Source organism: Balaenoptera physalus (assembly GCF_965194825.1).
Source record: "Balaenoptera physalus genome assembly, chromosome: 5".
Classification (NCBI taxonomy): Eukaryota; Metazoa; Chordata; class Mammalia; order Artiodactyla; family Balaenopteridae; genus Balaenoptera; species Balaenoptera physalus.
This window is the reverse complement of record NC_138884.1, coordinates 27829093-27845531: the sequence shown is the minus strand read 5'-3', so window position 1 is coordinate 27845531 and position 16439 is coordinate 27829093. Positions and strand designations below refer to the sequence as shown.

The following is a 16439-nucleotide window of genomic DNA, read 5'->3' as shown; positions in this document are numbered from 1 at the left end:
CCCTACAATAGAACGACACACTTTACAGCTAAGTCACAATTGTGGGTGCCTGTGTCCACGCTGAGCGTGTCATCTTCAGCTGGCGAGGCATCAGGAACATGGCTGGTTGGTAAAGCTGCTGGGAAGTGAAGGGTGGGTCTTCATGAGACAGCAGAGAGAGGCTTTGCAATTTCCCATCCCTAATTTATACCCCTGAAAATAACGTAAGGTCTCAGCAGTAGAGCTAAGTCAAGGCTGGCCCTGCCACCTGCTGCCTGGGTAACCGTGGGCCAGTCGCTCAACCTCTCTGGTCTCTATTTCTCACCCGTAAAATGGAGTGATAAGAACACCTGCCTCATGGGATTAGATGTAATGAAAATGCCTTAGAAAAGCCTCTGGTTCATTAAAAGCATTCAAAAAACGTTTTTTCTCATTATCTATGGGGCAGAGGAAGAGGCAGAGGGAATTCAGACACTATAAAGCATTTACCATGTGCCAAGGATCTTGCAGAGAACTCCCTTTACATATTTTATTTAACCTTTACAATTACTATCACTGCTTTACGTATAGGAAACTGAAGTGGAGAGCGGTCCGGGGACCTCACCAAAAGTCTTACGTGGAGTAGGTCGCAGGCTGGAGTGAGAGCTCTTGTCACTCTACAAAGCCCAGGCTCCTTCCCACACACTGAAGCTTCTCAGGTGTGGTCTGATCCCCTACCTGGGCTATAATAATTATAATGCAGACCCCAGGCCCCACCCCAGATCTGCTAAATGACAATTTCCAGGGGTGAGCCGAGAACTGTCATTCTCACCAGGCTTCCTACGCGATTCTTTCTAAAACCAGAGTTTGAAAACATGTGCCACCATCCCAGAATGCCCGCCCAAGCAGGACAGAACTTGGACGACTCACACATCTGAAGTGTTGTCGTACCCCTGCAGTCCATTTAAATGTGGTCTGAATCTACCCTGATATTAATTTCATTCAGGGGCACTGGAGTTGGAACATTCTCTTCAACCCAACTAACTTCACCTCTTTCTTGTTGATTCAGCTTTGTGAATTTCCCAGCTGAACATAATAGTGCGGTTTTGTGTGATTGGTCCTCGGTTGGATCCTTCTTCATAGATCCCACGCTGTCTATCCCTGCCTGTGATAAAGATGATCACTGGCCCCTGTCACATTGATCCCAAGGCCAAAAGAAACTCTGTAGAAAATACAAGTACATTTTTTTTTCAGTCCTGCCTTGTTTGTGATCTTGTTGGAGATTTAATCCTAGCAGCCAACATTGCTATAGGTGGCAGAGGCCATTGTCTTTTTGTTGTTATAATAATTGCTCCTTTGCTCCTGAAACATTGTGTACCTGATGTGTGACCTACACGCTGTGATGGGGGCCCTCATTTACATTATGAGCATTAGAATCGCCTACTGGTAAAAGGAATTGTTTTCTGTAGAGAAAATGCTTTAACAATTTGAGATGCTAAAGCAAGTCCTTGATCCAGTAGAGCAAAAGATGAATCTGAAAAGAATCACAATTGGTTTTCTCAGATATGTAATTTTACTGAGGAAGGAGGTCTTTAGTGTCATAAAATTACTGCTAAATGGAAAAGGATAAGGCAACAAGGTTACATTTTATAGTTCCTTTGGGTTCTTGGCAGCTAAGATCTGCAAAATTGTTCTAATTAGTTGGTAGCTGCTGAGCGGCATTAATTTCCACGAAAGATACAGTGTCGAAAATATATTTGGGGAGCTTAACACTTGGAAGGAGGTAATAATGGTAGGAACTCTATCTTTCTTTGCTTTTATTTTTCTGTCTTGATGAACAATGACAGTTATGGAATGTATGGAACCGTGACTTAATCCTCATAATGTATATAGCTAATTTCTTAGAGTTTTTATCCTCCGAGACATATCGGTGGGACTTTGCCCTTACGGCGATGCATGTCTGTACTTACGATCTGCTCATCTTCTGCCTCCAGGGTTCTCTCAGTGCCTACATATGCATCCCTCCTCCTAGAGAAACCCTGTCTCTAAAAATGCAGCTGTAAAAAGGAAAAATATGTCCACCCCGATACTGGCATTACAGTCAACGATGTTTTGAGGGGAAAATGTTCAAAGAGTCTCAGAAATCCCAACCAGCTCTCACTCTGTCCACATCCCCTGGTCCCTCTCCAGGAGATTTTTTCTTAGGGGGAGTGGAAGAAACCAAAGGCAGCCTGGGACTTAGTGGGTTAAGGAACAAGATCAGCAAAGAAAAAGTTCTCAAGGACCCTCTCTGCTTTTTGCCAGGCTTGCAGATCCCAGGGGTGAGAGTCTGCTCTCCCTGGGACCTCCCTGGAATTGAAGATGCTCCCTTGGTATCCATGGAGACTTAGCTCAGCATCAGATGAGGGAGTTATATGAGATTTGGGGATTTATGAATTTTTTAACCACTCTGTACCATGTGTTTTATGGGGAAGTAGGTGGTCAGAATGGTCAGAAACAACAACTATGTTAAAAACCTTAAATCGATTGTGGTAGAACAGGTTGGTGTCAAATGATGCCTGCATACAGGACTCCAATGTGCTCATGGCAGTGTTGTGTCTCTAGTTCAGCGCTGAGCTGTTTATTTACCTTATAATTGTAAAATGTCAACTTTATTGACAAAGCACCCCACATTACAGGAGACTTTAGAAATAGTCTCAGGCAGCTATTCTTCTGGCAAAGTAATATAAAATATTTGCAAGCAGGAAAAGCAGGGAAAAAAATGAACATGGTAGGATCTTTCCAGCAATAGAGCACCTCCTATTTGGGATGTGGGCTATTCTTGTGGCTGCAGAGTCTTTAAAAATACAAGTTCAAAATGTTCATTGGCCGTGTGCTACTGGGAAACATTAGCAAAATGATAAACGCAGCCTGTAGCAATCAAAAGGAGTTAGGCAGGAGCTCTGTCCCAGACAAATGTGTAAACCAACCATGGAGTAAAAAAAAAAAAAAGATGGGGGGAGATATATTATAAACATCAATAATCATTCCAAAAAGCAGCAGCATGATTCTTTTTAAAAAATTCAAAATTCAGAATCTACATGGGCTACATGTTGAAATGACTTTCTATTGTGCAAAATCACAAAACATATTAAGAACAACTAGGGGGAAGAGACATTGTAAAATACTTTTAAACTATCTAGAAGACCTCACCAGAGGTTCATCTCAAAGTCTGTTTTATTAATTAAACGAAACCATTTGCCAATGATGTTAGCAATTTAGTGTAATATTTATTAATGCCTATTTTGAGCTAGGATAAAATTGCCCCTCCTCTGAAGAAATTTAGATTCTAACAGATGTAAAACAGATGTGTACAAAGTAGAAGTTACTTTGCCAAGTGCTCTTTTATAAAAATAGGTCTCATTTGCCAGATCTGCTGAAGGCTTTGTCTGCATAAGGGATTTGTACAGCTTTCATTAGTTTACAAAAGAGAGGAAGGAATGATCTGTGTCAGGCTGGTGTGGGGAAATACTAAGACCTTAACCCCCGTGTTAAATTCCAGAAACTCCCGACAAGCTTGTTCAGGGCATTTGGCCTTTGAACACATATTTAAGAATATTAGGATGAAATACCCCTGTCTTAGTTTTTTCATCCTTCGTACTAGAACACTGCTGCGTTTTCAGTCATTTTCCTGATTCTGTGTTTATGGTAAATACGTTTACCCAGTCACAATCGTCCAACTATAAATGGTAACTTTTCAACTCTCATTTTCAAGGTTAACAAGCTGCTGGCAAAACAGCCGGCTTGGCCACACCCCTAGCAATGCCAGCCATGGGGACAGAAATCTACACAGGGGGCCTTTCTTCTCAGGGAGGTGCTGAGTATAATTCAAAACCATTAAAGAGAAATAAGAAACCAGAAAATACCGACTAAGGTGGAAGAGTTGGGGAGAGCAAGAATAAGATTCCTGGCCCATGTAAACAAATGAATCACTTGGTTTACTTGCTGTGAGGTCTAGATCTTGTTTTCCTTAGCCTATTCTATGGGCTCGCCTGATGCCTTAGTGGAATGTATTCCACGCAGCATTGAAATCAGAAGAGCAGGAATCTCCCTCCCCAATGTTTTTAGCCTTTAAAAAACCAACATGAGGGAATTCCCTTATTAGGACGCTGCGCTTTCACTGCCGAGGGTGTGGGTTTGATCCCTGGTTGGGGAACTAAGATCCCACAAGCTGTGCAGCCAAAATAAATAAATAAATAAATATAAATAAAATAAAAATGAAATTATTTTTAAGAAAACATGATTTCTTCAGATCTTCCCATTCATTTATTTGATACATTTAGGTGATAACCATTATATTTCTTTTATTTGCATAGCGTGGAGGATGGAGGTTTGGTAGTATCTATGCAAAACAAGTCCCTACCCTCTTAGAGCTAACAATCTGCTCTAGGTAAAGAGAAAATCATCCATGGGTGGATATTTGTTTAAATAATGATGTAAGGCTGTGCTGTTAATCAGGTATCAGGAATATTCTGGATTACAGGTGCTCTTCAGAGAAAGGGGGATTGTGCTGGGCAACAGTACCCACCAACCTGTGGCTGCGCCCCTCCGCGACGGGAAAGAACCCTCAGGGGCCAGGAGGAGGGTCACCCAGAGCCCCTACCCCACTTACTAGAGACCAAGTTAGGATGCAAACTGCCATCGTGCGGAGGGCCGAACTTGGCCACACCCTTCTTTTTATTTGGGATTTTAGTAGCCAAACCCTTTTGTGTGTACAATTCAATACGGGTGTACATTTCCGATGCAGTGAAGATGTACGTTTAAACTCTTTGGTTTTTTGAGCAAATAAGTGAAAAGTGCCCAGCACAGAATCTAGCAAAGTTCAGGTACTTCCCCCTCACTCGTTGGATCACCTTAAGAAGATGCATTTGGTGAAGTTAATTGTAGCTACCAGATTTTTGTTTTGTTTTGTTTCGGCTTTCCGGAAAATAGAGATCAGAGGAGCAAAGGAAATGAAGATCAGATTAATGAAGTCAATGAGAGGGTTTAACAAATGATTTCAGTAAAGATTCATTGCACTATTCATTAGTCATCTGCCTTTGAATATTGCTACACTGAATGCTAGGGGAGTGGTGGGGGGTAGACGGGTTTGGGAAGAACTGCTTCAGCTGTCCACGTGCTAGTGACTGTCGTCAACTTCATCATCATCACCCTCGTCACCCACCGCTGCTCTGCCTCCCCGATTCCTCCCACCGCAGAACCCTAGGGCTTCGTGAAGCACCATAAAAACCACCAGAGCAGGAACGGGAGAGCTGTGTTCAAGTCCCAGGTCGGCCACTTCCTGGCTCTTCAGGAGACCCTGAGAGAGCGACTTAGCCTTTCTGAGATGCAGGCAGCCTGCGGTAAGACACACTCAAAGGTGGGACAGACATTATAAACTAAAAGCAAACGTAATGGATGATGGTGGTGGTGGTGATAAAATAATAAGAGCTGTGAAAAAGTGTGTTAAAATATTTCCAACCCAAACCTACCATTTTCAACCAGCACTGGTACCCACCCACACCTCCCGCCTTCGTTGCCCCCCTGCCATATCAATGTCCGGCCAGCTTAATGTCCCCCCTTATTCCCTCTGCCCTTTTACGTCCCTTGTTGAACAGCTTACCTCATTTGGATCTCCTTTCTTCTCACCCTAAACTCATGCCAAGGGATTCCCATTGCGTGGCCAAATATTGATGAAAATTCTGGGTTTTGTTCTAAACACAAAGAGCTAGAAATTGCATCCTGTGAGCCAGAGGAATGGGTTAGGTTATGATTAGATAGCATGCATGACTGGCCCACGGCTTGTGCTATTATAAGCTGCAGATAGAATCCATTAGGTTTTCCAGGAAGGCATATAAACACATCCATCTAGGTGAATTACAGTAAGTTATTGTTGTGATACCTACTCATGCTCTGGGTCAAAACATCAGGCCTCTTTTCTTTAGCTAAGAGTGTGTCTGTCAGTTCTCGAGGGCTTATTAGTGCCACCGCTTTGAATCCGCCCCTCCCGCCCCAAAACACCAGGTGGTGACCTGTCCTCAAAACATCCAGAAGTGAATTATGCAGTATTTATTGGAGGAGTTGGAAGCAGTCTGGGGTTCTTCTAAACAAATGACTTGCAGTCGACGTTTTTTAAACAGGCTTCTCCATGTGTTTTATGGGGAAGTAGGTGGTCAGAATGGTCAGAAACAATAACAGTGTTAAAAACCTTAAATCGATTGTGGTAGTAGAACAGGTTGATGTAAAATGATGCCTGCACACAGGACTCCAGTGTGCTCATGGCAGTGTTGTGTCTCTGGTTCAGTGCTGGGCTGTTTATTTACCTTATAATTTGCTTACGCTCTTCTTGAGGACTTGTATTTCAGCAGTTTCACTGTTTAAAACACTTCTTTCTTTTTAAAAACATATGTGTGAGAAACTGTGTTCCTGCTTCTGTTCTCCCCTCCCCAGCCCCTTCCGGAGTGATGTAAAGGATCCCCTACTTTGCTATATGTTCTGCAGCTTGACCTTTAAACTAGACCTTGGGTTTCCATCAGAGCCTGTTCTCTAGTTTCTTCTTGCTCTTATGTTGGACTATCTTGTAACAGGGTGACACTTGTACCGGCAGGAAGGATAAGGCTGTCACATGGCAAATGAGCTCTTTATGAAATGTTGATGCATCAGCCTACATCGAATCACACTGAAGAAATAGAACATTACAGAAACAGTGAGGTAGTGGCCAGGGAAAGAAAGGACACCCTTTATCCATCAGGACCTTGATAGGCAAAGAAGGAAGTCAAGAGGCTTAATGGGATACAAATAAAGCAGTTCTCAGTAAATGTACTAAATACAATAATAGCTGCCTGTTATCTGGCACACCATGTGCCAAACGCACTGTGAAGTGAAGCACTATGTGGGTGTGTGTACATACACACACACCAGGTCTCGTTACAGCTACAAAAATATTATTATCACTATTTTACTGATAAGGAAACTGAGGCTGTTTATTTTCACCAGTTTATTTAAGCAAGCACTTTTTATGCACAAACATAATATAATCCAGGTACGTTAAGGTCATGACACTTCAGCCTGGCATTCAAATCACTCTTCAATTTTAGTACAGCCTACCTCTCCAACCCCATGCCTGACAGTGAGACCAGTCAGGAAAGTGGAAATCTCTCTAAGTATTTCAAAATAGGGGAATGTAATGCAAGAAATTGATTACAAAAATATCAGGAGAAAATAAACACCAGCCTTTATCTTGCACCATACATAAAATTAACTCGAGGAACTTCCCTGGTGGCACAGTGGTTAAGAATCTGCCTGCCGATGCAGGGGACACGGGTTCAATCCCTGGTCTGGGAAGATCCCACATGCCACAGAGCAACTAAGCCCATGCGCCACAATTACTGAGCCTGCGCTCCAGAGCCCATGAGCCACAACTACTGAGCCCAAATGGCACAACTACTGAATCTCACGTGCCTAGAGCCCGTGCTCTGCAACAAGAGAAGCCACCGCAGTGAGAAGCCCACGCACCGCAAGAAAGTGTAACCCCCGCTCGCCGCAACTAGAGAAAGCCCACGCCCAGCAACGAAGACTCAACACAGCCAAAAATAAATAAATAAAAAATAAATAAATTTTAAAAATAATAAGAATAATAAAAAATAAAAACAAAATTAACTCAAAACGGGTCATAGATCTCAGCATGTGATACACCACTTTAGTAGAACAAAGGATGAAAATAACAATATCATCTCAATTGATGCAGAAAAAGCATTTGACAGAACACACAAAAACCAGTTGATTTTCCAAAGACTAACAATGAACAACCTAAAAAGGAGATTAAGAAAACAATCTCATATACAATAACATCAAAAATAATACAGTGTTTAGGAGTAAACTTAACTGAGGAGATGGAAGACTTGTACACTAAAAATGACAAAACATTGCTGAAAGAAATTTAAAAGACACAAATAAATAGAAAGCCATCCCCTATTTGTGGATTGGAAGACTTAATATTGTTAAATGTTCCTACTACCCAGAGCAATCTATAGATTCAATGCAATCCCTATCAAAATCCCAATGGCATTTTTTGCAGAAGTAAAAAAAAAAAAAAAAATCCTAAAATTCATATGGAATCTCAGAAGACCCTGAATAGCCAAAACAATCCTGAGAAAGAAGAACAAAGTTAGAGATCTCACACTTCCTGATTTCAAAATATATTACAAAGGTACCATAATCAAAACAGGGTAGAAATGGCCCAAAGACACATAGACCAATGAAACAGAATAGCGAGCCCAGAAATAAACCCTCACATATATGGTCAAATGCTCTGTGACAAGGGTGCCAAGATCACACAATGGGGAAGGATAATCTTCTTGACAAATGGTGTTGGGAAAACTGGAAATCCACGTACAAAAGAAAGAAGTTGGACCCTTATCTTGCAGGAATCATGCAGGATGGTGGTGTCCTGGGCATCTGTGGCACAACAATGTGCATGTGGTCAACAATATTGTACTGTATACTTGGAAGTTGTTTTGAAAGTGAATTTAACGTGCTGTGGTTTTTGCCACCAAAAAAAAAAAAAAATTTGACTGTTTCTTATATAGTTACATATACCCACCATATGGACCCAGCAGTGCACTTCTAGGTATTTACCCAAGAGAAATGAAAATGTATGCCCTCAAAAAGACTTGCACACAAATGTTCATAGCAGCTTTATTTACATTAGCCAATCACTGGAAATAACTCAAATGTTCATCAGTTTATGAATGGATAAGCAAAATGTGATATATACACACAGTGGATCACTGTTCAGCAATAAAAAAGAGTGAACTATTGATATAGGCAACATCATGGATAGATTTCACAATGAGTATACTGAGTGAAGGAAACCAGACACAAAAGAGTACATACTGTAAAACTGTATGTGTATAAAATTATAGAAAATTCATCTTAATCTAGAGCCATAATTCTCCACTGGGGGTGATTTTGTCCCTCTGGGGGGCATTTGGCAACATCTGGAGACTTTCTGATTGTCATAGCTGGGGAGGGGGTGGCACTAGTGGCATTCAATGGATAGAGACCAAGAATACTACGAATCATCCTGCAATTCCCAGGACATCCCCCCTACGAGGAAGAATTCTCCAACCCCAAATATCAATTATACCAATGTTGAAAAACATTGATAAAGAGTTATAAAAAGAAAAGCAGATCAGGTGTTAGCTGAGGCCAGGGACAGGAGGAGGGAATGATTATAAAAGGACATGAGAGGGGCTTCCCTGGTGGTGCAGTGGTTGAGAATCTGCCTGCCAATGCAGGGGACACGGGTTCGAGCCCTGGTCTGGGAAGATCCCACATGCCGTGGAGCGGCTGGGCCCGTGAGCCACAATTACTGAGCCTGCGCGTCTGCAGCCTGTGCTCTGCAACAGGAAAGCCTGCGATAGTGAGAGGCCCGCGCACCGCGATGAAGAGTGGCCCCCACTTGCCACAACTAGAGAAAGCCCTCGAACAGAAACGAAGACCCAACACAGCCATAAATAAATAAATAAATAAATAAATAAATAAATAAATAAATAAATAAATAAAAAAGGACATGAGAAAGCTTTGGGGGGGAAATAGAAATGTTTAACATTTCAAATAAACACCATCAGGATAGTAAAGGTGGTTGCAAGAGTACATCCATGCATTACGTCCCTCAAAGCTCATCAAAACTATGATTCAATAGTTGACTTAAAAAACCAGTTTGGAAGCCTGGAGGAGCAAGAGGGTGTTACCCAGAGCTCCTGAGCACGCTTCCACTCTTCTGATGTTGCCGGAGCTGTCTTGCTTCTCCTGGGGAGACCGGCAGCACTGAGTAGGTAATCAGGATACTCCTCCCCTGATTCTACTGAAAGCACTGTCAACGCTTCTGGACCCCACAGGGACCTGCCTGAACCAGAGCATAAGAGCTTCCCTCTTCTTCCCACCTTCCAATCTCCTTGGCAGGACCTAGGAGAAAGCCAGCTGGCAAAGGAGTCTGGGAAATGCAGTTCCCAGCCTTCTAGCTCCCTAGGAAACAAGAGAGCACAGAGAGCAGAAAGGGGGCACGGTACCTACGGACGAGATCTGGCACTTTGCTGTGGTTCTCCATATCCTCAGCTACAGCCAAATCAAACCATCCACCTGCCTTGTCATGTGCTGTGGTGATAACTAGTCAAGTTGGTTCTCCTGAAAGAAATGCCATCTCCCCTCATCTCCATACTTGCAGTGCTAATCAGATCTCACCGCTGGTTTATATGCAACCTACTTCATGAACCCTCTGGGTTACCCAGTTGGAGGTGAAATTTACCTCACCTTTCTGTTTCTTTTGCATTTTATTTATACCTGTCTTTTAGCATATATCATCCTGTATTAAACTTATGTAGACACAAGTCTGATTTCTTTTACTAGATCAAATTCAATTTAAAAGCAGAGACTGTGTTTAGTTCATCTTTTTTTTTTCCTCCAAAGGTCATCAACGGTGCTGTGTACCTAATAAATGTTCAGTAAATTCCTATTGAATACGTAAGTGGTAAATAAGTTGATGAATGAATAAATGAAGTCTATAGATAATTTTATACAATTGCAGAAATGGATATCTGCAGGGTATCTGCCTATCTCTCTAAATCCATCTGGTAGATGGATTTCTTTTTTGGATTTCTTTCCCTTTTTTATTCTTTTTTCATTCCAATCATATTCACATTTATCAAGAGCCTTCCATATACCAGATACTAGGCTTAATGCTTAAGGTTTTATGTGGGTAGTACTAATTAGGAATTGTAAAATAGCTATTAACAACATAAATGTTCACTAGATTTTGCCTTCTTTCCTGCAAAAACTAATGTAAAACTAATGCAAAAATCACATTATCCCTTCTTTTTGCTCTTGGTAAGGAATTACTCAATGAATGAATTGTTAATGAAATCATAAGGAGTTTGAGCAATTGGAGAAAATCTTTCTCCTGCTGGGTGAAGTGTCACAGGGAAAGAAAACCAATGATGAAGAGATAAAAGCAGAGAGTGAAATCCTAACTTATGATCTTATTTAATATCCACATTTCCAGGGAGTTCTCCTTTACCAAGTCAGAATAAGAACAATGCTTTAAACGTCCCCAGGTGAAAAAGAATTTTCCTGATTTGAGCTCACCATGTCTATAATTATGGAGCAAGCATTTAAAAAGGCAAAAGTGCCAGTTATATCTGAACAGTTCTAGGAGTCACTTGGCCAAGTGGATGAATTTATATTGTAAGCCTGGAATGCTTGGTTCTCTAAGGTGACCAAGCATTGTCTTTGGGAACAACCTAGCAGCCAAATAGAAATCTAGCAGCTGTGCCATTGCAGAATAGCGTAGCTGTCAACAGCACTGGCTGTTGCGTTAGGATTCCATTTCTGCCTCTTTCTATGTTTTTGACCGCGGACAAGTTGACTTCACCTGCAAAATGGGAAGCAGTCATTGGGGTAATCACCCACCTACTCCAGAACATCCTTGTAAGGATGACATACATAACATGTAATTGCTTAGAACAATGCCTGGAACATAGGTAGCAGTCCTACACTCCAGCTATTATTATTAACATTATTGCACAGCCTCTGAAGAAAGTGACACAAAGACCTACCATTCTCACAGCAGAAGCCACTCATAAGACGGAAAATTTAAACGAAACTGGAAGTTTATCTCCCCAGAAATTCTTGTTAAGCAAAAGAGAGAAAAGCAAGGAACACATGTGAAAGGAATACATTTCCCTATTGGAAACACTCTGCGTTTGAAATCAAACTAACTTTCCCGCTTAGATTACCACAGGGAGTATATAAGCAGTGCTCCAACCCTAAGAAACCTTAATTCTGAAAAGAAATGAAAAGACAGCACTATTGTAAGGCAGCCAGTCTGGTTGTGTGTCTCCCTTATGGTGCTTTTGTATAATACAGGGTGATCGGAAATGTCCTATTTTCAAAAAGATAAACATCAGTAACAACGGACAGAAGGATGCTGTTTTTCCTTGAAAACTTATTTTTCAAGTACATGGGGAAAAATAAGCTTTTATGTGATGCAGAACAGTTCCGAGCATGTGAACATCAAGCCTACTGGAGAATCAGGACACCTGGGGGATTATATTCATCACCACCTTATTGTCTCTCGACACAGAGAACACTTATTCTGAGGGCAATGTTTGTTAATTCCTAACAGAACAGGACTTATTCCAGCCTGCTACGGCTCTATGCCTCCTTTCATAAGTCAGGCAGTGGAGTAAATATCAAACCTCATTCTGGGATGGATAATTTTCTGCTTTACCTGTGAATAACCATCATATAGAAACAATTAAGTAGGAAAGCAGTGACTTCAGATGAAAAGTGTCCTGTCAGGTTAATAAAACACATGGTCAGTGAAATGTAAACCAAAAGATGCATTTTTTTATAAAAAGCCAAGCCACTCTTGTTGCAGGCAGCAATGTGTTCTTCAACTTACCCAGGATGGAAAACCTCTTAAGTGAATGCTTCTCAGCCTTTTGTGGTTTCTGTAAGAATCCGGTAAAAGCAAACCGTCTCACCAGAAAAATGCATAAATGCACATAACCACAGAAGTGTGTATGTAATTTTGAGTACCTGGACTCCCCCAAAAGTCCACTAATCCTCAGGCTAAGAATCTCAACTCTGAAGTATAGATATGGTCAAGTTTGTGGACGCTGGTGTCAGACAGGCCTTGGTGTAAATTCTGGATCCAACTCTTACTGCCATGTACCTTTCTGAGCCTTTCTTAGTTTTATCACCTGAAAATAGAAATAATAATTCTTCCTGTGTCATAGGTTAATTGTGACTATTCAATCAATTTAAAGTATTTAGCATAGTCCCTGGCATATACTAACAATAAGCACTAATATTGTTATTAGTTAATAAAATATAAAACTTGACACCCTATGTGTCCACAGAGGGACTTCAATTCAATTTCACTGCTACAAACATTTACCAAGTGCCTCCTACTTCTGAAAGAGTGCGGTGGGATTCTGAAATGGGAATGTTGACAATGGGTGGCCCTGAGCCAGCGAAGTAAGATAGGCCTGATGTGCCCCAGACAGGACAGGCCAGATCTCAGGTTGGAAGGAACTTTAAGTCATCCAGCCCCACCGTTATAGACAGTTATATCAAACCCCCAGCAGAACTACAACTGCAATGTCCATTTCACAAAGGGAAACCTGTGACTCTTTAGGTAACACTTTATGTATTAAAGAGGAAAGGAAAAACCAAACATATTGATCACTTATGGACTAAATGGAATTAATAAAAACAAATCCCGCCACTAAGAATTTTTTGGTTAACCACAGTTAGCCTACTGATGGATTTTACTTAGAATTAAATGTGGAAATATGTGAAAGTAGTAGTTATGGATCAACAAAATCGGTCACAAAGCTCCATTTAAAACAGTGTTTTCTGCTCACCGTCTAGTCAGGTGCTCCTTAACACTGTGATAAAGAGATTCAAGATGGAGCCTTAGATGACTTGAGATCAGTCTTTAAATCCACCAAAACACCTTCTCTGTGCTGAAGTGAATAAAACATAAAAGAAGCAGACTCATAGAGAACAAACTAGTGCTTACCAGTGGGGATGGGGTAAGGGGCAATTTAGGGGTGGGGGATTGAGGCACAAACTGTTGGGTATAAGATAGGCTCAAGGATGTATTGCACAACACAGGGAATATAGCCATTATTTTGTAATAGCTGTAAATGGAAAGGAACCTTTAAAGTTGTATAAAAATAAAAAAGTAGTTAAAAAATAAAATAAACTATTACTTCAATTTGTCCTCTTACCTCCACTCCTATTACAACAAGCCAGCACCATGTTACATCTGTTGTGCTGCAGTGGTTTCTCCTGGATTACCTCCACCCGTGACCTACCAATCTATTCTTCACTTAACAGCAAGAGTGCTCTTTTAAAATATTAAGCAGATCATATTACTCCCTGTTTAAATTCTCTCAATGTCCTTACAATGCATGAAACCAAGAGAAGAAAAGTGTGTCAAGTAGGTATTATACTACTGTGTCAAAGGGACTAAGGCTTTTATTTTGTTTGTGAAATAGGAATAATAATACCCACATCAAAGGGTTATTGTGAGAATTCAGTAAAGGCCAATGTTATTTTTGCATTCATTTTATATTAGCTTCTGCAGGGAAGAAGATAAAATTCGGTGAACATTTATATTGTTAATTGTTACTTTACACTCCTCAATTAGTACCACCTACAGAGAACCTTCTAAATGTTTTAGTGTCAACATTTTTATTTGTACTATTTTGGCCTCGAAGTAAGACATCTGCCTCGATTAAAAGATAAAACCCTGCTTTTCTAAATTATGGAGCAAACCAAGTTCAATTAAAAACACAGGACAGACTAAAGAATAATTTCAGATGTCTTCAGATGATTTTTTTAAGTTTTGGCATGGAAAATGATTAGATATTGTGGTTGATGCAATGTCACATCATGAAAATTGCGCCATTTTTGGCAAATCTCTATTTTTTTTGGTTTGAATTCATCTTTGCCTAGAGCAGTGCAGGACAATTTCCAAAATAGCATCATGAATTCAACAGCCCATAGTTATAGCAGTCCCCACAGCCCTTTTCTCTTTCAATTCACACATTCCGATTTAGAAAACACCACGCTGAGAATGAATCCTTGAAATCTGCTGAGGCTGGTGGCTGAGAAATAGGAGTGTAGGTGAAAAGCTGCAGGTACAGTAAGCTATCTCTGCACAAGTCACCTCTTATCTGTGCTTCCTTTTGTACTAGCTCCATAAAAAGCTCCATGAAAGCTATAAGATCACTCCATGGTGAGCTCTTCGGTTGACTTATAGTTTACGTGTGAGCTGTCATTTTTGGCTTCTTGTGAACTAAATTGGTTCATGGACTATTGCCCAAAAGAACAAGAAGATGGAGAAGGAGAAGAGGGGCAGGTGAAAGGGGAAGGGAAGGGAGAGACTATATCTCTACAATACAGCCCTCATTTTTAAAATTTTTTATATAATTTTTAAAGGTTACACTCCATTTACAGGTATTACAAAATATTGGCCATATTCCCTTGTGTCGTACAATACATCCTTGTAGCCTGTCTTACACCCAGTAGTTTGTGCCTCCCACTCCCCCTACATCATCACCCTCCCCCTCCCCCCACTGGTAACCACTAGTTTGTTCTCTCTATCTGTGAGTCTGCTTCCTTTTTTGTTGTATTCACTAGTTTGTTGTATTTTTTAGATTCCACATATAAGTGATATCATACAGTATTTGTCTTTCTCTGTCTGACTTATTTCACTTAGCATAATGCCCTCCAAGTCCACCCATGTGGCTGCAAATGGCAAGATTTCATTCTTTTTTATAGCTGAGTAGTATTCCATTGTACATATATATGTATATATATCACATCTTCTTTATCCATTCAGCTGTCGATGGACACTTAGGTTGCTTCCATATCTTTGGCCCTCATTTTTTATCTCCAGGAATAAGAATTTTTCAGCTTTCTTTACACCTCAGAGTAGTGCTTTCTCCCATTTAGTACATACTTGTACCAAATATACACTAGCAAACCTTCTTTTCGATTAAGAAAAAAAATTTTTTTAATAGAAAGCAACATGTTGAAGGGTTATGACAAAAGAAAGACAACTCTTTCTTACTGGTAATTCTATTAAATAATTATTTATTGAGCACCTGCCATGTATGAGGCACTGTGCTAGACTCGCATCAGCATATACATGAATAAACTGTAACAACTGGAAAGAACTCTAGTCCAAACTCTCATTTTATAGACATTTAAACTCTAGTCCTAAAGGAGAAAGTGACTTATACAAAGTAACATGTGTAGTTACTTATAGCCGAGACTAGAATACAGTCTCCTAAAGTAAGATAGGATCCCAGTTCTCATAAATATAATTTTCAATATAATTTTCTCATTGTAAAAGTGATGCTTACAGAGAGCCCTGAGTAAAAAGAGTGGATTGAACACATGAAATTACTTCCAGCCACTCCTAAAACCCCACAAAAACTATAGCAAAGGGATTTTTGTAAGGCATAGGCCAACATGGACAGGGAAAATGTAAAAAGAGACAAAGGCAAATTTTGGGCAACTGGGAAAAAAATAAGGGGTCATTGACTTAGTGGACCTAAAAATCAGAGCGAGGTCCTGTCTCTGGCTGTGCAGGTTGTGTCCTGCTGAAATTCAGTGCACTGCTCACTCAGCCTCCAGAGTGAAAGCTTCCTCCAGGTGGTGCTGAGTGCAGCCTACACAACAGCAAGCCACAGCCCTGCGGAGAAAACAAGTGTGAAGCAGGAAGAGGAGGACCATCCTAGTTTGCATCAAAGAATTCCCCAAAGGTCAGGGATGGAAGGTACCAGCTGGCTCTGGAGAGGAGGATAAATGGGAAGGAAGTACACACACACAAAATAAAGATGGGCTATACGTACAGGTATAGATACAGATATAGATATGGA

General features: G+C 40.7%; 1 protein-coding gene and 1 long non-coding RNA gene across 2 annotated transcripts in view; one reads left to right on the top strand and one right to left on the bottom strand.

Annotated features, from left to right (window-relative positions):
• The window catches only part of RNF150 (ring finger protein 150), a 253046-nt gene that overhangs the window by 222964 nt on the left and 13643 nt on the right, over window positions 1-16439 (top strand). The window lies entirely within an intron of this gene.
• The window catches only part of LOC309661650, a 110238-nt gene that overhangs the window by 83269 nt on the left and 10530 nt on the right, over window positions 1-16439 (bottom strand). The gene's annotated exons all lie outside the window — the stretch shown is intronic.